This window comes from Schistocerca piceifrons, chromosome 1 (genome assembly GCF_021461385.2).
Source record: "Schistocerca piceifrons isolate TAMUIC-IGC-003096 chromosome 1, iqSchPice1.1, whole genome shotgun sequence".
NCBI lineage: Eukaryota > Metazoa > Arthropoda > Insecta > Orthoptera > Acrididae > Schistocerca > Schistocerca piceifrons.
In genome coordinates this window covers 645,082,040-645,107,735 of record NC_060138.1, presented here as the reverse complement: position 1 = coordinate 645,107,735, position 25,696 = coordinate 645,082,040, and positions in this window count along the sequence as shown.

Below are 25,696 nucleotides of genomic sequence, written 5' to 3'. Positions count from 1 at the left end.
GCGCTCGCTGTATTGCAGTAGTTCGAGTAACGAAGATTTTTGTGAGGTAAGTGATTTGTGAAACGTATAGGTTAATGTTAGTCAGGGCCAATCTTTTGTAGGGATTTTTGAAAGTCAGATTGCGTTGCGCCTAAAATATTGTGTGTCACTTTAAGGACAGTCATGTATAATTTTTCTAAGGGACGTTTCATAAGTAATGAATGGGAATTCGGGTAAACTGCCATGAACAAGACAGCGACTGAATCATCGAAGCCAAGATCCGAGCAAAGCAACGCCGTATTATACAACCTTCCGTACTAGCTCCGCAGATGAGGAAGAGATTGTAGACATATGTGATGAAGTAATTATTCAGTACATGAAGAGACACGAAAATCCAGTTATAATGAAGGACTAATATTCGAGAATGAGGAGGAGGAGATTATATACTTTTTAACGTTCCGTCGGCACCAAGCTCATTAGAGACGGAGCTTAAGCTCGGATTAGGGAAGGATGGGAAAGGAAATCGGCCATGCCCTTTCAAAGGAATCGTCCCAACATTTGCCTGAAGCGATCTACGAAAATAACCCAAAACCTAAATCAGGATGGAGGGACGCGGTTTTGAACCGCTGTCCTCCCGAATGCGAGTCCAGTGTGCTACTCGCTGCGCCATCTCTCTCGGTCCAAAATTCGAGAGTCGAAAAAGAACGAGAAGTAAAAATGAATAGAAGGAAAAGCTGTTTAGTATAACTTTGCACAAAGCACAATAAATTTGTGTCACAGAATTTCGGCCGTGCAGCCGCATAAATTTCATTTCTTCTTCTAATATTTCGGCTCTATACTGTCCAGCCATTTTCAGAGTGAGTCGAAGTGACTGACGCTCTAGCACTTTCTCCTCCATCCTTTTAAAACCACAGACCGCCCCACTGCGCCTACGGCCACGGGTACACAAAGTGCCAGAGACGTTGATCGACGGCAAAAAGGGATGACATATGCATGGAATTAGAACTACGGCTGCGTGGTCGATCCACATGGTGGTATCGATGTATCACTGCGACCTGCACCGTCGCGACGTCTTTGTGAGTTTATTACAGAAAGCTCCGGATTCCATGATTTGTCCAAGCTGAAGCCGCTATCTCTATTAATTAAATTCCTCCCCAACCGAATTTCAATTGCTTCTTTCACTACTGAGTCCCAAAAGATGAAGTCGAGGCTAAAATTTCGACGTTATCGTACACCGTAGGATGTCCAGAGAGCCCAGTATCAATACAGTGATCTGCCACCGCCGATTTACTAGATTGCAAGAACCGGGTGTACCTGCGGTGCTCTTTGCGTCTCTCATGGACTATACGTCTCGTCTGTCCGATGTATGAACGTACACAGTCACAGGGGATCTTGTAAACCCCAGGCTTCCGAAGTACTAAATCATCTTTAACCAAACCCAGGAGTGCTGTTGTCTTTGGTCGAGGGTGAAAAATCACTTTCACTTTGTGTTTGCTGAGGATCTGTCCTATTTTTGGCGATAGGCTTCCCACATATGGCAGAAAAACCATGGACATAAAAGTTTCCGTGTCTTCTTGCGTATTCCTTATGCCCACTGTTTGTTTCATTCGTAGTGCCTTACGTGTCTACTGTGCAGACTACACGTTGGCTTCAAAAACTCTTCTCAAGTGTAGAAGCTCGTTGTCCAGACTGCACCCGTCAGCAACGACGTGTACTCTGTGTACCAGAGTTCTGAGAACATTCATCATCTGCAGAGGATGCTGGCAGCTATTTCCAGGTAAATATTAATCCGTATGGGTCGGTTTTCGATATAATGCATGTCCCAAAGTGCCATCATCTTTCCGTTGTTCCAAATCGTCCAATAACGACGCCGAGTGTTTGGCGTGTCATAGTTTGGAGAGTCAATGTTACTCATTGTCGTACGCAGAGGAACACCATTCCTACCGATCTTTCGAAGTCCATAAGGTCTCGGAGGAACCGCACAAATTGGTTTCGATCTTCGCACAACTTCTGGTGCATAGGGGAGGCGTTCAGAAGCGAAGCAGTTTTCCTTATCACCTGGTTGGTGGGGTCTTTACTGATCTTCCGGTATGTACTGTCATTCAGTAAATTGTTTATTTTATCATGATAGTCGTCACGAGACATTAAAACAGTGGCACTGACTTTATCTGCTGGAAGAACCACCGTCTCGGTGTCCTGACGAAGAATGCGTAGTGTCACAGATATGTTACTCCTTTGTGGGCGAGCCTTCATAACTCCTCGAGAAGTTTCGTGTCTTATTTCTTCTGCTAATTCCGTGAAAAGAGGTCGAACAGCGTCTTCAACGATACTGATGAACGCAGGTGTTGGTAAAACGTTTGTCGAGGGAGCAATGCTCGCTCCTTTAATAGACCGCCATTGTAGCGTCACCCAAATTACAGTCCGTCGTATTAATGACGGTGCGTCGAATAACAGTTTCTTGCTGCGAAGACGTCTGAAGCAGGCTAAACTTTGCCGTCTGCCTCGATGTGGTTACCTCACGAACACAGTCTGACTCGGCCAACGTTATATCATCAATCAAGTCCCATGAATTGTAGAGTAAATACACAGATATCTTCAGATGCAGGCGATAAAGTTGCTCATAAACCTGGTCCAATTTTCCGAGGGTAAAGCGGATCCTCACCTTAACACCAGTAGCACCAGCTTTCCTTACAATCTTATTGATGGCAAACTTCCGAACTATGCCATGGTCACGGCACCATAATAAAAAGCTTAAAAAGTCAGTAACCTCACTCTCAAGTGTCTTAACTTATCCAATCGGTGAACACTTAAAACCATCTTCTCCCCGAAGAGGTACTTGATGTGTATCTTAATTTTTTTAGGGCGCAATGACTGTTCCATAAAACTTCTGGCGTGCAGCCGCATAAATTTCACTTCTTCTTCTAATATTTCGGCTATATACCGTCCAGAGGTGGTTTCTCCGAGGCTTTATGGACTTCCACAAGAATCACAAGAATGGTGTTCCTCTGCGTCCGATAGTGAGTAACATTGGCTCTCCAACCTATTAATGTGCCAAACACTTGGCGTCGTTATTAAGGCCTTTGCTGGGAAAACGCGCTCATTATATATGTAAACCTGTGGACTTCGTTGGCAAACTAAAATCACTCAAACTGAACATTTCTGATATGTTTCTTCAGTTTCGTTGTAGTATCGTTGTTCACAAAGGTTCCTCTTTCAGAATTATTACCTCTAATTGGTAAAATCTTTGATAAGGAGATTTCAGCCTTGTTTGAAAGTGTTTTGACCTCGACATATTTTTTATTCAGTAACGAATTTTATGAACAGACTGACGGTGTCGCCATGGGTAGTTCTTTGTCGGCCTTGGAGGACAACTTTTTTGTGGAGGACTTCGAGGAGAAGAAGCTGGAATCAGCTAGCTTGAAGCCCACAGTATTTTGGAGGTATGTTGATGACACGTTTGTAGTGTGGCCCCATGGTGACGATAAATTAAAAAATTTTTTACATCATCTGCCTGTCATTCATATACAAATTCAGTTCATGATGGAAATCGAAAAAGGTGGGTGTCTTTGATTTTTGGATGTTTTGGTACAAATCAAAGATGATGGCACTTTGGGACATGCAGTACATCGAAAACTGACTCATACGGATTTATATTTATGTGCAAATAGCTGCCCCCATACTTCGCAGGCGATGAGTATTCTCAGAACCATGGTACACAGGGTGCACGTCATTGCTGACGAGAGTAGTCTTCAGAAGAGTTTTTGAAGCCATCATGTACTCTGCACAGTAGATAGTAAAGCACTACGAATGGCTTTTCTGGCATATGTTGGAAACCTATCGCCAAAAATAGGTCGGATCCTTAGCAAACACATAGTGAAAGTGATGTTTCGCCCTCCACCAAAGACAGCAGCACTCCTAGGTTCCGATAAAGATGATTTGCTATTTACGAAGTCAGGGGATTTACGAGATTCCGTGGAGTGTGGCCGTCCATACATCGGATAGACGACACGTAAAGTCCATAAGAGATGCACAGAGCACCGCAGGTACACCCCTCTCTCGCAACCTAATAAATCGGCGGCGGCAGAGCACTGTATTGACGCTGGGCACTCTAAGGTGTACGATAACGTCGAAATTTTAGGCTCGACTTCATCTTCTTGGGACTCAGTAGTGAAAGAAGCAACGAATTTAATTAATAGAGATAGCGGCTTCAGCTCGGAGAAGAGACGTTGGTAAATCTCAGGACGTAGCCATACCAACTGGTAAAACCGTATTCATTAAAAAAATCAGCTTAGCAATTTATTGACATTCTTTGTATTTATTGTAAATTCCAACGTGATTATAATGAGCAATATTCCGTATTAGTGAAAAATGTTGTAAAAAATGTTACCTTGTGAACGTTAATTTTTGTTACAACAAGGCTGACTATTGTGACGTTTCGAATTACATAATATGGAAGGTGATTAACACAACCATTTTTTAGTTTAACTCTTTTATAAGCAATTGCACTTTTTGAGCCCTTGTCCTCCAACAAAAGATTGTTTGGCAACCGCTTCCCAAAGACTATTTTCTTCTCTTGCTAATTCTTCGACGTTGATAAAATTTTCCTTGCACAATGTAAATTGGTTCCTAGTGTACAATGACTTCAATTTACCAGCATTGGTACTAAGCTGAATATTTGTTACTACAGCTATTATAGATTGTGCATCAATTTTTGCCCTTTCTACATCCGGTACTTTATTTCTCAGGTTCTGTCCAACTAAAGGTTTTGAAATTTTGTTAATGACACTGTTTTCATTTTCTTCGCCTGCAATTGCAGAAAGACCTTCTTTAGCAGCTTCCCCGACCCGTTTCACTTTATGAACACTGTTGGAAGTTGTCAGCGTCTCGTCACAACCATCAGCTGGTACCCGTGTCTCGCTGTTAACTGTCGTCAAATCCTGTGTCTCTGGCGCTTCCTCACCTGCTGCAGCCGCACTTTCTACCTCCGTTCCTTCTGCTCCAGTACTTGATTCACTGGCATCAATTCCTTGGCTGTCATTTCCAATTTCCTGTAAGTCAGTGGAAATGGTGTTTAACATTGTTTCCAAGCCTTCTTCAGTGTTTATATTTTTTATTAAATCACGTGGAACAACAGAGGTCGCAATGCCCATTTTCACTGGAACCTCAAACATGGCTTTATATGTAAACATCTGATCCCTTCGTAATAAACCTATTTTTCATTGCTTGCACAAACCCCAGCCCTTCAGATTATTTTAAAGTTTCATATGTTCGATATCTTGATTTGCTCTTTCGTCTGATCTCTGAGGCTGACTCGGCTTCCCGTGGACTATCTTTATATCACTCCACAACCCACATAAACTTTGAATGACTTGGTTACAAAACTCTCTACAGTTATCTGAATGAAGGATACTAGGGGCACCAAAGGTGCTAAAAATGTCCAAAAGACGATGTGCTACTTCATCAACCCTTTTCAAAGTTAGTGCCCGAAGGATAACAAATTTTGTCAAATGATCTTGGTATACAAGGATGAACGTGCATGTCGATTAAGTCAGTTTGGCATCGTGAATTCATTTCACTGTGTATTATAGGTTTCACTACAACGCCCCTTTCCAATGTTTTTTGCTTTTTCTGACATGGTACACATTATATCAAATAAGTAACGATTGATTCAACAGTTACATGCTTGTACTTACGATTCAGTTCGACGATCATAGGTGTTCGGGCACCATGGCCTGCAGCAATGTGGGTCTCATGTAGTACTTTAAATAGTTCATCAAAACAAACGTAATAACGAATTTCTTCTTTTCCAGCAGACACTGGTGCTATGAAATTCTCTTCACCTCCGATATTGAGAACATCATATCGCTTAAACATCTGTAGTGAACAGATTTTTTTATTGGAAGCGATTTTTGCATTTTTCATTCCACTTAAAGGAATATTATATTGTTCAGCAGTTACATAAAAATTGTTGTCCTTTTTCTCTTTCACTGATTCACTTAAAGGTTCGTAAAATCTGTTACGCGTAACATCACTCATTCTGATGCAAAGCACAGAAGAAACACCATTAAAACGAGTCGTAAAGATGACCGTACGTACGATGCTCGACACTGACTGAAACTACGCAGCAGTGAGCTGACTGAAAACTCATAATTGCCAACAAAGAAACTTATCTGAACACAAAATTGGCAACAATGAAACTTGTCTGAACCTGCACGACGGAGTGGAGAGTCTTCAATCCAGCTTTTACCACTTTGCACTGGTAAATTCTAAGATTTACCAATGTCTCTTGGTACGACATCTATGCAGATAATGAGAAATTTCGAACATTTACCACACCACTATGGTAAATGTCAGATGTCACCAGTTAATTCTAGGAGTTACCAATTATCTTACTTTTACAGTGACAGATACATCGATATCATCGTGTGGATCGATCATGAAGTCGTAGATCTAATTTCATGTATATGTTATACCTCTTGCCGCCGATCAACGTCTCTGGCACCTTGTGTATCTGTGGCCGCTTGCCCAGTGACGTGGTCCATGGGTTTAAAAGGATGAAGCAAGTGCCGAAGCGTATTACTCCCTCTTCTCTGATGTCCTTGACTGCACCGATACCACTGACCCAGTGCTCGCTCCCAGTTTCCGCTATTTGGACCAGTTACCGCCCTCAGAATTGGACACTCTTATCACAATACAAGACGTTAAACTCATCCTCTGCCCCTGTTCACGACTGCGTCAAATACCGCCACCTCAAGGTATGCCCTCTCTCTTTCCTCGCCATGCTTGCCACCCTGTACACCACCATCCTCTCCACTGGCCCTAACCCCAACCTGTCTTCCCACATCCTGTTGTTCCTTAAACCTAACAAACCTCCTTCCGACACTTCCTCCTATCTACCCATATGCATCACCTCTGTGTTCAATATGGTCCATCCTCTCCTGCCGTATCCATCACCGTCTAACTCACCACTTTCTCCCACTTACCCAGTGTGGTTTCCGGCCCTCCTTCTCTGCTGACAACCAGCTCCTTAGTCTTACCCATCTCCTCTCCCTCCAACTTAACTCCCACTGCTCTGCTATTTTTGTTTCCATTGACCTCCAGAATACCCATGACCATGTATGGCATTCCATGTTCCTTTTTAAGCTCCAGACCTATGCCCTTCCTATCAACTTCATCTGTCTCATTGCCTCCTTCCTATGTCACCATCCATAATACCAATTCCCACACCCTCTACCCTATCGCAGGTGTGCCCCAGGGCTCTGTCCTTTCTCCTCTCCTGTATCTCCTGTACGCCACTGATATGCCCAAACCACCCCACCCCACCCCCCATCATCTCCTTCAATATGCTGACGACACTGCCTTCCTTCCCCTCTATTCTACCCTTCAACTGCCCTGACACTCACTCCAGAACCACCTAAACCAGTTTATGCTTTGTACAACCAGTGGCTCCTTCGAATCAATCTTTCCACCTCCATCCAACTCCATGATTCCTAACTCACCATCTATAACTGCCCGATCCATCTTCCCCCTCCCCCCACCTTGAAATACACTCCTGGAAATGGAAAAAAGAACACATTGACACCGGTGTGTCAGACCCACCATACTTGCTCCGGACACTGCGAGAGGGCTGTACAAGCAATGATCACACGCACGGCACAGCGGACACACCAGGAACCGCGGTGTTGGCCGTCGAATGGCGCTAGCTGCGCAGCATTTGTGCACCGCCGCCGTCAGTGTCAGCCAGTTTGCCGTGGCATACGGAGCTCCATCGCAGTCTTTAACACTGGTAGCATGCCGCGACAGCGTGAACGTGAACCGTATGTGCAGTTGACGGACTTTGAGCGAGGGCGTATAGTGGGCATGCGGGAGGCCGGGTGGACGTACCGCCGAATTGCTCAACACGTGGGGCGTGAGGTCTCCACAGTACATCGATGTTGTCGCCAGTGGTCGGCGGAAGGTGCACGTGCCCGTCGACCTGGGACCGGACCGCAGCGACGCACGGATGCACGCCAAGACCGTAGGATCCTACGCAGTGCCATAGGGGACCGCACCGCCACTTCCCACCAAATTAGGGACACTGTTGCTCCTGGGGTATCGGCAAGGACCATTCGCAACCGTCTCCATGAAGCTGGGCTACGGTCCCGCACACCGTTAGGCCGTCTTCCGCTCACGCCCCAACATCGTGCAGCCCGCCTCCAGTGGTGTTGCGACAGGCGTGAATGGAGGGACGAATGGAGACGTGTCGTCTTCAGCGATGACAGTCGCTTCTGCCTTGGTGCCAATGATGGTCGTATGCGTGTTTGGCGCCGTGCAGGTGAGCGCCACAATCAAGACTGCATACGACCGAGGCACACAGGGCCAACACCCGGCATCATGGTGTGGGGAGCGATCTCCTACACTGCCCGTACACCACTGGTGATCGTCGAGGGGACACTGAATAGTGCACGGTACATCCAAACCGTCATCGAACCCATCGTTCTACCATTCCTAGACCGGCAAGGGAACTTGCTGTTCCAACAGGACAATGCACGTCCGCATGTATCCCGTGCCACCCAACGTGCTCTAGAAGGTGTAAGTCAACTACCCTGGCCAGCAAGATCTCCGGATCTGTCCCCCATTGAGCATGTTTGGGACTGGATGAAGCGTCGTCTCACGCAGTCTGCACGTCCAGCACGAACGCTGGTCCAACTGAGGCGCCAGGTGGAAATGGCATGGCAAGCCGTTCCACAGGACTACATCCAGCATCTCTACGATCGTCTCCATGGGAGAATAGCAGCCTGCATTGCTGCGAAAGGTGGATATACACTGTACTAGTGCCGACATTGTGCATGCTCTGTTGCCTGTGTCTATGTGCCTGTGGTTCTGTCAGTGTGATCATGTGATGTATCTGACCCCAGGAATGTGTCAATAAAGTTTCCCCTTCCTGGGACAATGAATTCACGGTGTTCTTATTTCAATTTCCAGGAGTGTACCTTGGTCTCACTTTTGACTGTTACATTACCATCCAATGTAAAGCTCACAGTAGAATCCATTTCCTGAAGCTCCTGTCTGGCTGGACATGGGGATTGCATTGTTCCACCATCCTTCATACCCACAAATCCTTGATCCATCGCATCCTTTGTTACACCAGTTTCACCTGGGTCTGGGCCCTCCTAAATGCTGTAAAGCCCTCCAAATTTTTGAACATGATGCATTACACCTCGCTTTCCATACTTGTCTCCCATCTCCTATTAGAATCTTCTATCACTGCTGCCTCAATCCCCATCACCCCCTTGTGTCTCCTATCCTCTCCATTCGCTGCCTGCTGCCTCCTTTTAATGATGTGTCCCACCCTCTCTCCATCTTCACACCCTCCAACTCCTCTCTCAAAGGAACTTCCAACGTTTCCCCATCCCTGATGATATGCTTTGCCCCAATATTTGTCCTTCCTTCCAACTCTGACCATTCTCTTCCCCTCCCATCTTCCCTTGGGCTCTCCCCCTTCCCCTTCACCTCCCCCTCTGCTATTTCCTTCTTCCTAGCCCCCCCCCCCCTGTTCTTCTCACTTCTCCTTACCCTGCTCTTGCGCTCCCTCCTATGTCGCTTCCTCCCCACCGTTCTTCCCATCTCCTGCCACTTGGTGTGCTACTGGCTCCCCCCTTCCACCCTTCCTGCACCCCCGGCCACTGACCCCCCCCCCCCATCGATCTTTCCTCTCTCCCTCCTCTCTGAACTCCCCTCCCTTGGCAGGACCTTCCAGTTTTAATCCGCTACTTTTTTGCGTATTGGTGCTCGCTGTGTACGTAACGTAAGTGCAGTCGGTATTCAGCGTTGTCGTCCCATGTGGCTCTTACTAATGTAAACACTGTTTTTAATTATGCTCTTCGTGCCACCAGTGTTTATGTATTGTATCTTCATCGAGTGTCATTTTTAATTAAATGTGGATTTTACGTGAATGTGCCCCGTGAAAGTACTCCTTTTTTTGTATATTTTAAGACCCATTGTTTTCCCTTCTCATCTGTAAACTTCATCTTTTATCTCTGTATTTTATGTATATAGCGTTTTCCTGTGCTGTGATTTGTAGTCCCTTGGCTGAATAGCGGCGAATTGTGCAACTACCAGCCAACGTCTCCCACAAGGGGCAGGAGCATGAAATAACAATAAAGGGAAAAAAAGCCAGAGTGTCAGTCACCTCGGTTCACTCTGAAGATGGCTGGACAGTATAAAGCCAAAATATTAGAAGAAGAAATGAAATTTGTGTGGCTGCACGCACAAAATTTTACGAAACAATCATTGCACTGCAAAAATATGAAGATGTACACAGTTAATTTAAGTCTCGCTAACAGAGTGATTACTAATATTAAATAGGAAACACTTCCCAAAGATCTGCAAAATTACTTTTATTTCGTCACGAACCATCTTCTGGCTTCTTAGGTCATCTCCAGGTGAAAACTGAATGCTGCTAATAGATAAAATGAATTACGACTCACTCATATAATGTTTACGCAAGAGATGCACAAAAATGGTTCAAATGGTTCTGAGCACTATGGGACTTAACATCTGTGGTCATGAGTCCCCTAGAACTTAGAACTACTTAAACATAACTAACCTAAGGACATCACACACATCCATGCCCGAGGCAGGATTCGAACCTACGACCGTAGCAGTCGCGCGGTTCCGGACTGCGCGCCTAGAACCGCTAGACCAAAGGATCTCTTGCCGACGAATTTGTAGCAGTTCTGAAGCGAGGTGTTCAGTTTAAAAATCGAGTTGAACTCACGAGAGCTTAAGTCATGGGAGTGTAGTAGGTGGTATAGCACTTAACAGTCCCATCAGCCAAACAAATTAGTAACAGCTTGCACTTTACGTGCTTCAGCATTATCCTGCAAAATGATGGTCAAGTCCTGCAGGAAGTGTCATCACTTCTGTCTCTATGCTGTTCATTTTTGGATCACAATCTACGACCAGCTTAGAGACAGAAGTGATGACACTTTCTGCAGGACCTGACCATCATTTTTCAGAACAATGCTCAAGGAAGACACTGTAAACTGTTATTAATTTGTTTGACTGATGGGGCTGCTAAGTGCTATACCACCTACTGCACTCGCCTGACTGAAGCCCTCGTGAGTTTCACTCGATTTCTAAACTGGAGAAAACACTTCACGGCATTCGCTTCAGAAATGCTACAAATTCGTCGGGCAATAGAGCGCGGAGCTCGAACTGTCGACACAACTGGCACTGCTAAGAGGATGCTACGACTTCCACATCGTTGGCAACAGGTTATACACAATGTTGGTGACTACTTTGAAGGCCAGTAAAACTTTGAAACACATATCTACTTTGTACGAGCTGTAAATAAACAGTTGCAACTATTAAAGTACCAACCCTCGTGCACTGAGTCTTTCTACATCTACATCTACACTTATACTCCGCAAGCCACCCAACGGTGTGTGGCGGAGGGCACTTTACGTGCCACTGTCATTACCTCCTTTTCTGTTCCAGTCGCGTATGGTTCGCGCGAAGAATGACTGTCTGAAAGCCTCCGTGCGCGCTCGAATCTCTCTAATTTTACATTCGTGATCTCCTCGGGAGGTATAAGTAGAGGGAAGCAATATATTCCATACCTCATCCAGAAACGCACCCTCTCGAAACCTGGACAGCAAGCTACACCGCGATGCAGAGCGCCTCTCTTGCAGAGTCTGCCACTTGAGTTTGCTAAACATCTGCGTAACGCTATCACGGTTACCAAATAACCCTGTGACGAAACGCACCGCTCTTCTTTGGATCTTCTCTATCTCCTCCGTCAACCCGATCTGGTACGGATCCCACACTGATGAGCAATACTCAAGTATAGGTCGAACGAGTGTTTTGTAAGCCACCTCCTTTGTTGATGGACTACATTTTCTAAGGACTCTCCCAATGAATCTCAACCTGGTACCCGCCTTACCAACAATTAATTTTATATGATCATTCCACTTCAAATCGTTCCGCAGGCATACTCCCAGATATTTTATAGAAGTAACTGATACCAGTGTTTGTTCCGCTATCATATAATCATACAATAAAGGATCCTTCTTTCTATGTATTCGCAATACATTACATTTGTCTATGTTAAGGGTCAGTTGCCACTCCCTGCACCAAGTGCCTATCTGCTGCAGATCTTCCTGCATTTCGCTACAATTTTCTAATGCGGCAAGAGATACACGAATGACAGCATGTGCAGGAGAATGAAATTTTCACTCTGCAGCGGAGTGTGCGCTGACATGAAACTCCCTGGCAGATTAAAACTGTGTGCCTGGAAGAAAGGATATTGAGGAGAGTGCAGAGTGAAAATTTCATTCTGGAAACATTCCCCAGACAATGTCAAAGCCATGTCTCCGCAATATCCTTTCTTTCAGGACTACTAGTTCTGCAAAGTTCGCAGGAGAGCTTCCGTGAAGTTTGGAGGGTAGGAGACGAGGTACTGGCGGAATTAAAGCTGTGAGGAGGGGTCCTGAATCGTGCTTGGGAAGCTCAGCCGGTAGAGCGCTTGCACGTGGAAGGCAAAGGTCCGAGGCCGAGTCTCGGTCTGGCACACAGTTTTAATCTGCCAGGAAGTGTTTACATAGGAAAGTATTATATTTCTTGCCGTGGCGAAATAGTTGAGAATGTCAGGCCTTCCCTGTTTTGCTTCTCCTCATTTTTTCTCTTTCTGATATGCACATCCAATTAATAAATCACCTTCGGATCTATGGAATCTTCCTCTGATATAATAAGAGAATAATAGCAATGATTTAACGCAAGACATCCTGTGTGTTTCGTTTTCTTACCACCAGGTGCAGAGGCGACTGATCGACTCCACGACAGTGGGATGGGAGTAATTTCGACGCCCACAGGCGGAAAGAAGCGTCCTGAGAACTCGTGAAAAACAGAGCGCCGTTTCATTATTTTTCTACGTGAAACTACCCGTCAGAAGTTGACTACAGCATGCTTTTCTGATGGAGGGCCATAACTCTCAGCACAGAACAAGTCGTCGAACACTGAATTAGAAGCTATGTTTCTTACAGTTCATAGTGGAAGAAAGCTATAAAAACTAGTGGCGGAAGCTAGGAAAAATCTTCTCTTAGCTGTCAAAGTTTTCTTAGCGTGAATTCAGGCGCAGGCTAAATGTTGGTAGCGCAGTGCCTTCACTCTGATCACTAGACTTCTGCAGGCTTCATCTCAGACTTCACATACAGGAAGCGCAGGCGGTCGTGGGCTTTGCGACTGTACGCGTTGTTTGGGGAACGTGCATGAGGTGTAGATGACGGAAAAAAATGCAATATTTCTCATGAAATTACCGAAATTCAAAGTTCTAAACTGTTCACAAGTTCTGTGTCAGCTCAGAGCCCCCACGTGCTACCACATGAAAAGATTTGCCCACACATTACATAGCACAAACGCGTCAATGGGCCCCGTAAATGTGGTTGGACTTACAAGTTTGGCTACGTATCGTCTATGGGGCGCCAACCCACGTTCATCGCAATATACCCAATGTTCCACGAAAGTATTTAATATGAATGCGGGCAGAATTTGTTATGTAAAAGTCACGTAGTAACTCAGGGATTTTTTAAGGCTTCACACATTCGATTTTTTTACCAATAAGAACATAGAAAAACCGAAAGGGACAGATCACGATAAATTAATTTCAGACCCTGATTGAGTTTCCTAAGATCTTGGAGGCGGCTCAATAATCCACGATTAATTGCTTGAGTTATCTTTAGAAAACCGTTAGAGTTTTCCACAGTATCTCAAACTATAAATTCCACGATGACTCCATACTGCAACCTTCAAAGTGTGGTTTGTACCAATTGCATCCCTCAGATGCCGAAAAATTTGTACGTCCGGAAGCAGCATCTCTGAATAATTCACACTCGCTAACTATCGGCTGTTTCACGGCTCATCAGATAAAACTTTCTCGAAACACAGGCTAACACAGCCTGACCGTCTCCAGCGGCGTCCGAACATAGATTCTCTTCCGAAATGCCGCTGTTCACCAAAAAATCTCTGTCAAGCACCACTGAGTAAGTTAAACAACCTGAACATGCAAATTGCTGAAATTCTTAATTTTAACCTTTTGTCACATTTGATACATCAGATCACACAGAAATTTTCCAAGAAATATTATGCTGCTATCAGTTTTCCTTTATCTGCCATAGTTTACCTACAAACAATAACTTCTATGGTTTTCGAGTTTGTAGGTGTAAATATTAACAAACAATTTAAAGTATACATTAAATAATTTCCTAAGTATCTATCGTTTAAACATGTCATGCCCATCATAAAAAAATATTTCTCGTCCCCAGAGGACCAGTACAATATACTTAACAACAGATGAGAAATAAAGATGAGTTTATAATTTCAATCTCTTATCTGTAACTAATACTTAATTTAACACTGTGGAAAAAGGAAACTGATTTTGGTCGTATAATACTATGCCGGAATTTTTTGTCATATGTTTGTTAATTTCTAGCAGGGCCATACTTTTGTTTTCTTGTTTGAACGTAAAACTTCTCATTCTGCATCATATGAGTTGTTTTCTGTTAGGTAAAAGTTGATGATGATGTTTGGTTTGTGGGGCGCTCAACTGCGCGGTCATCAGTGCCCGTAAAAGTCCCAACTCTTTACACAGTCCAATCGAGCCACTGCCACAAATGATGATGATGAAATAATGAGGGCAACACAAACGCCCAGTCCCCGGGTGGAGAAAATCCTCAACCCTGCCGGGAATCGAACCCGGGACACTGCGATCCAGAGGCAGCAACGCTAGCCACTAGAACACAACCTGCGGACCTGTTAAAAGATGATTCGCAACAGTTGAATCTATCTTAACCTCCAGCTTCTCTCATGTCAAGACACAACGTAGTTATCACAGATCTGCCAGAGTGACCCGTATATACTTTTCCACAATGTTCACAAGTTATTTTATACTCGCCACTTTCTACCAAGGGTTTTAGTATGCTTTGCTATTGAATGAAAATTGTTGATGTGGGCTTGATGTTATAAAATGGAGGTATGTGGTGGAGAGGCAAACATTTTTACGAGGTAATCTGAAATTGTGCCAATATATGTATGGCATCAGTTTTTGTAACTATTGACTGGTTCCTGATGATCAGCATACAGATATGGTGTAATTTTATGCATTTTCTTTTTCTCGAAGTATATTATCAATCAGGCAGAGCTATAGTAACTATTGCAGTAGATAAGTCTGGTAGACTATAGCTCAGTTTGAAAGGCAGATTAGGAAAATGGAGCAGACATGAGGCTTCACACCATCGAACGGAAAATGTCCTGTTTGTCGCTTTGTGGATTTTTTTCAAATGGCTCTGAGCACTATGGGACTTAACTTCTGAGGTCATCAGTCCCCTAGAACTTAGAACTACTTAAACCTAACTAACCTAAAGACATCACACACATCCATGCCCGAGGCAGGATTCGAACCTGCGACCGTAGCGGTCGCGCGGTTCCAGACTGTAGCGCCTAGAACCGCTCGGCCACTCCGGCTGGCCAGGCTTTGTGGATGCTGGGAGTTTTCAGGGATTCCTGTATGTGCAGCTATGGTTTTCTGTAAATTCTGAACAATGTATCCCTTGCTAGTGTCTACATCAGCGTCTAAGAAATTTGTAGAAAACTCTCCAAGCTCCTTTTTGGACTGAATTTCTTTACGTTGGGAGTGAAAATGTTGTAGCAAAAGTATGCAGTTGTCTAGTGATACAAATCTCTAAACACAGCACAACATCCACATTTCTGAGCCATTAGTTAATTTTGAATTCCACTGACCATTTCTGTAAGAAATTTCGTTCTAAATCGTCCATAAAGATTTCAGGTTGTAGAGGAGTAAGAGGAGAACGCATAGACGTGTAATCAGACTGCCTATAACTATAGCACATGTTTTAAAACTTGAAATGATACTGCTTAACACACATTTCTGTAGCAAAAATTATGTCATGTAATTCTACGGGATTTACTTTGGAACAAAGGATGATTAAGATTTAACCCCATGGACATTGAGGACATTAGAGACGGAGCACAAGCTCGGTGTATTACAATGATCAGGAAGGAAATAGGCCATATACTCTCAAAGAAACCACGCTCGCATTTGCCTGGAGTGATTTAGAGAAATCACGAAAAACCTAAATCTGGATGACCGGATGCAGATTTAAACTGTTGGTCTCCCAAATATGTACTTTGAGATCAAAAGTACCCGGACATTTGGCTGAATATGACTTACAAGTCTGTGGCGCCCTCCATCGGTGATGCTGTAATTCAATATGGTGGGACCCATCCATAGTCTTGATGAGAGCTTCCACCCTCGCAGGCATACGTTCAGTCAGGTGCTGGAAGGTTTCTTGGGGAATGGCAGCCCATTCTTCACGGAATGCTGCACTGAGGAGAGGTATCGATGTCGGTCGGTGATGCCTGGCACGAAGTCGGCGTTCCAAAATACCCCAAGGTGTTCTATAGGATTCAGGTCAGGACTCTGTGCAGGCCAGTCCATTACAGGGATGTTATTGTCGTGTAAACACTCCGCCACAGGCCGTGCATTATGGACAGGTGCTCTGTCGTGTTGAAAGTCGTAATCGCCACCCCAAAATTTCTCTTCAACAGTGGGAAGCAAGAAGATGCTTAAAACATCAATGTAGGTCTGTGCTGTGATAGTGCCACGCAAAACAAGAAGAGGTACAAGCTCCCTCCATGAAAAACACGACCACACCATGATACCATCGCCTCCGAATTTTACTGTTGGCACTACACGCGCTGGTAGGTGACGTTACCAGACATTCGCCATACCCACACCCTGCCATCGGATCGCTGTGATTCGTCACTTCACACAACGTCTTTACACTGTTCAGTCGTCCAACATTTACTCTCCTTACACCAAGCGAGGTGTCGTTAGGCATGTACTGGCGTGATGTGTGGCTTATGAGCAGCCGCTCGACTATGTTTTCTCACCTACCGCCTGGTTGTCATAGTACTTGCAGTGGATCCTGATGCAGTTTGAAATTCCTGTGTAATGTTCTGGATAGATATCTACCTATTACACATTACGACCCTTTTCAACTGTCGGCGGCCTTTGTCAGTCAAAAGACGAGGTCGGCCTGTACGCTGTGGAGTGTGGAAATCTCACTTACAGGCGTATGACACAAGTGACACCAAGTCACCTGACCACGTTCGATGTCAATGAGTTCCGTGGAGGGCCCCATTCTGCTCTCTCACGATGTCTAATGACTACTGAGGTCGCCGATATGGAGTACCTGGCAGTAGGTGGCAGCACAATGGACCTAATATGAAAAACGTATGTTTTTGGTGGTGTCCGAATACTTCAGATAACATAGTGTATGAGTGTAATGTGCTAATCACTGCGTCACCTTGCTCGGTGGATGTACTTCGGATTTGTGCAAAAGATGTTTTAATACGTTTATATACTCATCAGTAGGAACTCCTACAGATAAATTAATGACGTCAAAAGATACTAGTTTTGAACTAGGTAGAATTTGTATATCTTTAATTTTGTCAACAAGAGCTATGGCATATTTGCCACTCAAACTTACGTTTAAAATTGGTTTTCGTTTTAATGACGTAATCTATCTCGTTCGCTAGTATGTAACAAGCAGCAGAAAAGGATGGCACTACTGGCTGCAGTGGAATGCCCATCTAGTCTAGGAACCACAGTATTCATACCAAAAAGCATATGGCTATTGGTTTCGTATAGAGAGTGCAGTAAAGTTAGCACCTTAAGGAAGTTTAAAATGGATATAAGCTTGAACAGTTTCAACACCACCAAATCCGTCAAAATAAAGAGTGATTACGTTATCAGAGTCCGCCCCTCGTGGTCTCGCGGTAGCGTTCTCGCTTCCCGAGCACGGGGTCCCGGGTTCGATTCCCGGCGGGGTCAGGAATTTTTCCTGTCTCGAGATGACTGGGTGTTGTTGTGTCGTCTTCATCATCATCATTCATTCCCATTACGGTCGGAGGAAGGCAACGGCAAACCACCTCCAGTAGGACCCTGCCTAGTAGGGCGGTGCGGGTCTCCCGCATCGTTCCCCTACGCTCTGTAAAGAAGCATGGGACTTCATTTCCATTCCACGTTATCAGAGTGAACCAATTCCGCGATATTTCCGACTTTCAACATCTACACACAGATACGACTGCATCTTCCAGCGAATATGTGAAAACAGTATAGGGTGAGGCAGCTAACAGAGGTCACCTAATATATGTCCAGAATGAGTAAATACATCTAGGTGAGGTTTTCGCCGAGCTATAGCGGACAATATGTCCAATTGCTTGACGTTCGCAAGTAATGTCTATCGTTTGTATTAGTCGAATAATAATACCGACTTTGTTTCTTTTCTTCTAACCGAGCTACGTACGTTATTATGTGGCATTTGAAAGAAGCTCGTAAGACAACTTCAACGACATACATGTGTGGGATTTGATCAAACAGCATCAAGATGAAAGCGCCGCAAAACACTGTCCCGCCTCAGATGTTCCACAAACGTCTGCCCTATTATAACAAATGTGAGCTAGCATGTATTCAGTTACAGGTCGTGTGTTTATTATCACGGCTGTCATACCGAGTGCTCAAAATGTTGACGTTCAACTTTGCTACACGCTATAAAGTGATTCTGGAGAAGCAATACTACACCTTGAATTTAATCTGGAGTTAACGGCAACACAGGCTCGTGTTATAAGTCACTCATGCCTTAGGGAGATTCCGACGTTTCCTCTTTTTTTTTTAATTTGCGCCACAGATAAAAGTATAGATATGTTAAGCTGGTGAGAGCAGCCATCAGTCGCTTCCTACCCGGCTTTATTGACGCAAATCTAGATTTCGGCTAGTAAATAACCATTATCAATGGAGTATGCCCTAGTACATCAACCCCTGTTGTTCGGGTTCCTAACGAATAGTCTTGAATGAACTGTGACAGGTGCCCAAACAACATAGGTTAACGTATTAGGGCAAGTATTAAAAATCTCAAATACTGCATTGATAATGGCTAGTTACAAGCCGAAACCTAGATTTGCTTCAATAAAGGCAGAAAGGAAATGACTGATTACTGCTCTCCATCAGTTTGAGTGCTTTCCACATTCCTAAAGGAAGGTAATTTGATGACCGTTCCGTTGCTCTCCAGATGTTCTCTTAAGAGGGTCTGTCATTGCATGTGCGGAATGGGAGCGACATGCGTCATGTTGCTACCACAGTGAGTGCCTTATGACCAGTAGGATTCCTTCCAGTAATTGCGGCAGCAGTGTCTTAGAAACTCGAGGTACTTGTGTGTGTTTAGATTGCGATGCAACAATGATGCAGGGTTTGAAAAACACGCACCAAACATTGATAGACCAAGAGCGTTGCTTTTAACCACTTCTTTGAGTCAGCGTGGATTTTCAGCTGACGATTAATGCGCATTACGGAGATTGATTGCCGGCCTGTGTGGCCGAGCGGTTCTAGGCGCTTCAGTATGAAACTGCGCCACCGTTATGGTCGCAGGTTCGAATCCTGTCTCGGGCATGGATGTGTGTGATGTCCTTAGGTTAGTTAGGTTTAAGTACTTTCAAGTTGTAGGGGACTGATGACCTCAGACGTTAAGTCCAAAAGTGCTCAGAGCCATTTGAACCCTTTGAAGATTGATTTGCGCTTGGTTTGTAAACGATGCTTCTTCCTTAAACAAAACTTTGCTCAGATATGTGACGTCACTTTACACTTTTCATAGATAACATTCGAAGAAATGTAAGCAATATTGGAAGTCATTGCCAGGGCAGCGAAATATGAGGAGGAAGAAATGCGATGGAATATTATCTTCGTAGAACACTCGTTTGATTGATCCCTCTTGTACTTCCGAGATGCCTCTTAGTGACAGTGAAATGATCGTAGAACATGAACAGCCGGCCGGTGTGACCGAGCGGTTCAAGGCTCTTCAGTCTGGAACCGCGCGACGGCTGCGGTCGCAGGTTCGAATCCTGCCTCGGGCATGGATGTGTGTGATGTCCTTAGGTTATTTAGGTTTAAGTAGATGATGATGACCTCAGAAGTTAAGCCCCATAGTGCTCAGAGCCATTTGAACCATTTGAACATGAACACATGCACTCCAAAAGGCTACATGGTTCTGCACCTAAAATGCAGTAATGTTAAACCCATATAATTTCCGAAGTATTAGACGTGCGGAATGCAACGCTCATGATATTTTACTGCAGGACAAACTGTATATGTCCAACGTCTGACATAAAACCGCCCTTCAAGTTTTCTACCCCAATCACTACGGTGACAGACTTTAAGTTGATAAGACTTCCTCCTTCTATACTGCTCTGGTGTCCTAAGAACTGGCCGAGCTGTTCCTCACTACGAAGGCATCGTTGGTGTATATCCGCCTCTCGAACTGCCTATAAACCAACTAGAACGAAGTGAGGCAAGGTGGTCGCCGAATCGGTTGTATCTTGACATCGGCTACGTGTTTAAAAGGCGTTTTCGTGTGGCAAGTGTTGCTTTTGGCAAGTTGTTCAAAAAATGGTTCAAATGGCTCTGAGTACTATGGGACTCAACTGCTGAGGTCATTAGTCCCCTAGAACTTAGAACTAGTTAAACCTAACTAACCTAAGGACATCACAAACATCCATGCCCGAGGCAGGACTCGAACCTGCGACCGTAGCGGTCTTGCGGTTCCAGACTGCAGCGCCTTTAACCACACGGCCACTTCGGCCGGCCAGTTGTTCCTGTACTCGCAAGTAGTGGAAGTATCCATTAGTCAAGGGCGCGTTTTCTGAAAGAGAAGTATAAACAGAGCAAGGTGAGTGAATTATAGTTATAAGTGGGATCGGTCGCCGCCAGCGTGCAGGGATCGTCGCTCTCCTGTTGCTGCAGCGGGGGCGTCGGCGCTGGCGCTGCGTCAGCTGGGGACGGGCGTGAACCGCAGCGCTGCCGCTGCCGCTGCCGCCGCCCGCTGCTCTGCCGTCGCGAGGAGCCACGCCGGTCCGAGTGAGGCCAGCCACGCCAGGCGCGTACGGCGCTGCTTCTGGCGACTCAGCGGAAAGCGGCGCAAAACAGCCAGCGGAGCAGCTTGACGTGGAGAGGCCGTGCACTGCAGCGTGTTCTGCATGAAATGGACAAGCAGATGTAGCCATGATGGCTACCCGGAAAGGAATGTGGCGACTGACTTAGCTAATTTAAGATTGTGGAACAAAAATTAACGACCTTAATAAACAAAATGGTTCAAAAGGCTCTGAGCACTATGGGACTTAACTTCTGAGGTCATCAGTCCCCGTAATAAACCCCACCGAAGAGAAAATATGTATAAGGCAGAGCAAGCAAACCAATAGTCTTGTCATCGTGGAAACTGCTACTCAAGGTGACACAGAATAAATAATGAACAACAAAATTGTGCAAGAGACACTGATTTGTGAACATCGTAAGACAAAGAGACCTTTAATGATACTGTACAACAACCCAGAGGACAAAGATGCAAATACACTTGCGCCATAGGGTGGTGAGGTTTCGGGTTTCGCTGGATAGGTCAGGAGTCCACTACGCGCAGCAAGCGGCTACACGGGTAGCAGGGGTTGTGTGGCGTGGACTGGGCGGTTTTTTAGGTTAGATGGCCTCGGGCAAGTACAGAAACGGCAACAGCCTCAAAGGGTGCGGGGCAAAGTCAGGACATGCGGGGACCAAGCAGCAATCGGTATTGTAATTGTAAACTGTCGAAGCTGCATTGGTAAAATACCGGAACTTCAAGCGCTGATAGAAAGCACCGAAGCTGAAATCGTTATAGGTACAGAAAGCTGGCTGAAGCCAGAGATAAATTCTGCCGAACTTTTTACAAAGGCACAGACGGTGTTTAGAAAGGATAGATTGCATGCAACCGGTGGTGGCGTGTTTTTCGCTGTTAGTAGTACCCGGCCGCGGTGGTCTAGCGGTTCTAGGCGCTGAGTACGGAGCCGCACGACTGCTACGGTCGCAGGTTCGAATCCTGCCTCGGGCATGGATGGGTGTGATGTCCTTCGGTTAGTTAGGTTTAAGTAGTTCTAAGTTCTAGGGGACTGATGACAATAGATGTTAAGTCCCATAGTGCTCAGAGCCATTTGAACCATTTTTTTGTTAGTAGTATTTTATCCCCCCCCCCCCCCCCCCCCCCCATGAACCATGGACCTTGCCGTTGGTGGGGAAGCTTGCGTGCCTCAGCGATACAGATAGCCGTACCGTAGATGCAACCACAACGGAGGGGTATCTGTTGAGAGGCCAGACAAACGTGTGGTTCCTGAAGAGGGGCAGCAGCCTTTTCAGTAGTTGCAAGGGCAACAGTCTGGATGATTGACTGACCTGGCCTTGTAACAATAACCAAAACGGCCTTGCTGTGCAGGTACTGCGAACGGCTGAAAGCAAGGGGAAACTACAGCCGTAATTTTTCCCGAGGGCATGCAGCTTTACTGTATGATTACATGATGATGGCGTCCTCTTGGGTAAAATATTCCGGAGGTAAAATAGTCCCCCATTCGGATCTCCGGGCGGGGACTACTCAAGAGGATGTCGTTATCAGGAGAAAGAAAACTGGCGTTCTACGGATCGGAGCGTGGAATGTCAGATCCTTTAATCGGGCAGGTAGGTTAGAAAATTTAAAAAGGGACATGGATAGGTTGAAGTTAGATATAGTGGGAATTAGTGAAGTTCGGTGGCAGGAGGAACAAGACTTCTGGTCAGGTGACTACAGGGTTATAAACACAAAATCAAATAGGGGTAATGCAGGAGTAGGTTTAATAATGAATAGGAAAATAGGAATGCGGGTAAGCTACTACAAACAGCATAGTGAACGCATTATTGTGGCCAAGATAGATACGAAGCCCACGCCTACTACAGTAGTACAAGTTTATATGCCAACTAGCTCTGCAGATGACGAAGAAATTGAAGAAATGTATGATGAAATAAAAGAAATTATTCAGATTGTGAAGGGAGACGAAAATTTAATAGTCATGGGTGACTGGAATTCGAGTGTAGGAAAAGGGAGAGAAGGAAACATAGTAGGTGAATATGGATTGGGGGACAGAAATGAAAGAGGAAGCCACCTGGTCGAATTTTGCACAGAGCACAACATAATCATAACTAACACTTGGTTTAAGAATCATGAAAGAAGGTTGTATACATGGAAGAACCCTGGAGATACTAAAAGGTATCAGATAGATTATATAATGGTAAGACAGAGATTTAGGAACCAGGTTTTAAATTGTAAGACATTTCCAGGGGCAGATGTGGACTCTGACCACAATCTATTGGTTATGACCTGTAGATTAAAACTGAAGAAACTGCAAAAAGGTGGGAATTTAAGGAGATGGGACCTGGATAAACTAAAAGAACCAGAGGTTGTACAGAGATTCAGGGAGAGCATAAGGGAGCAATTGACAGGAATGGGTGAAATAAATACAGTAGAAGAAGAATGGGCAGCTTTGAGGGATGAAGTAGTGAAGGCAGCAGAGGATCAAGTAGGTAAAAAGACGAGGGCTAGTAGAAATCCTTGGGTAACAGAAGAAATATTGAATTTAATTGATGAAAGGAGAAAATATAAAAATGCAGTAAGTGAAACAGGCAAAAAGGAATACAAACGTCTCAAAAACGAGATCGACAGGAAGTGCAAAATGGCTAAGCAGGGATGGCTAGAGGACAAATGTAAGGATGTAGAGGCCTATCTCACTAGGGGTAAGATAGATACCGCCTACAGGAAAATTAAAGAGACATTTGGAGATAAGAGAACGACTTGTATGAATATCAAGAGCTCAGATGGAAACCCAGTTCTAAGCAAAGAAGGGAAAGCAGAAAGGTGGACTGAGTATATAGAGGGTCTATACAAGGGCGATGTACTTGAGGACAATATTATGGAAATGGAAGAGGATGTAGATGAAGATGAAATGGGAGATATGATACTGCGTGAAGAGTTTGACAGAGCACTGAAAGACCTGAGTCGAAACAAGGCCCCCGGAGTAGACAATATTCCATTGGAACTACTGACGGCTGTGGGAGAGCCAGTCCTGACAAAACTCTACCATCTGGTGAGCAAGATGTATGAAACAGGCGAAATACCCTCAGACTTCAAGAAGAATATAATAATTCCAATCCCAAAGAAAGCAGGTGTTGACAGATGTGAAAATTACCGAACTATCAGCTTAATAAGTCACAGCTGCAAAATACTAACACGAATTCTTTACAGACGAATGGAAAAACTAGTAGAAGCCAACATCGGGGAAGATCAGTTTGGATTCCGTAGAAACACTGGAACACGTGAGGCAATACTGACCTTACGACTTATCTTAGAAGAAAGATTAAGGAAAGGCAAACCTACGTTTCTAGCATTTGTAGACTTAGAGAAAGCTTTTGACAATGTTGACTGGAATACTCTCTTTCAAATTCTAAAGGTGGCAGGGGTAAAATACAGGGAGCGAAAGGCTATTTACAATTTGTACAGTAACCAGATGGCAGTTATAAGAGTCGAGGGACATGAAAGGGAAGCAGTGGTTGGGAAGGGAGTAAGACAGGGTTGTAGCCTCTCCCCGATGTTGTTCAATCTGTATATTGAGCAAGCAGTAAAGGAAACAAAAGAAAAATTCGGAGTAGGTATTAAAATTCATGGAGAAGAAATAAAAACTTTGAGGTTCGCCGATGACATTGTAATTCTGTCAGAGACAGCAAAGGACTTGGAAGAGCAGTTGAATGGAATGGACAGTGTCTTGAAAGGAGGATATAAGATGAACATCAACAAAAGCAAAACAAGGATAATGGAATGTAGTCTAATTAAGTCGGGTGATGCTGAGGGAATTAGATTAGGAAATGAGGCACTTAAAGTAGTAAAGGAGTTTTGCTATTTGGGGAGCAAAATAACTGATGATGGTCGAAGTAGAGAGGATATAAAATGTAGGCTGGCAATGGCAAGGAAAGCGTTTCTGAAGAAGAGAAATTTGTTAACATCGAGTATAGATTTAAGTGTCAGGAAGTCATTTCTGAAAGTATTCGTATGGAGTGTAGCCACGTATGGAAGTGAAACATGGACGATAAATAGTTTGGACAAGAAGAGAATAGAAGCTTTCGAAATGTGGTGCTACAGAAGAATGCTGAAGATTAGATGGGCAGATCACATAACTAATGAGGAAGTATTGAATAGGATTGGGGAGAAGAGAAGTTTGTGGCACAACTTGACCAGAAGAAGGGATCGGTTGGTAGGACATGTTCTGAGGCATCAAGGGATCACCAATTTAGTATTGGAGGGCAGCGTGGAGGGTAAAAATCGTAGAGGGAGACCAAGAGATGAATACACTAAGCAGATTCAGAAGGATGTAGGTTGCAGTAGGTACTGGGAGATGAAAAAGCTTGCACAGGATAGAGTAGCATGGAGAGCTGCATCAAACCAGTCTCAGGACTGAAGACCACAACAACAACAACAGTATTTTATCCTGTTGTGAAGTAGAAGTGCATAGTTCCTGTGAATTATTATGGGTGGAGGTTACACTCAACAGCCGAGCTAAGCTAATAGTTGACTCCTTTTACCGACCTCCCGACTCAGCAGCATTAGTGGCAGAACAACTGAGAGAAAATTTGGAATACATTTCACGTAAATTCTCTCAGCATGTTATAGTCTTAGGTTCAAATGGTTCAAATGGCTCTGAGCACTATGTGACTTAACTTCTGAGGTCATCAGTCGCCTACAACTTTGAACGAATTAAACCTAACTAACCTAAGGACATCACACAC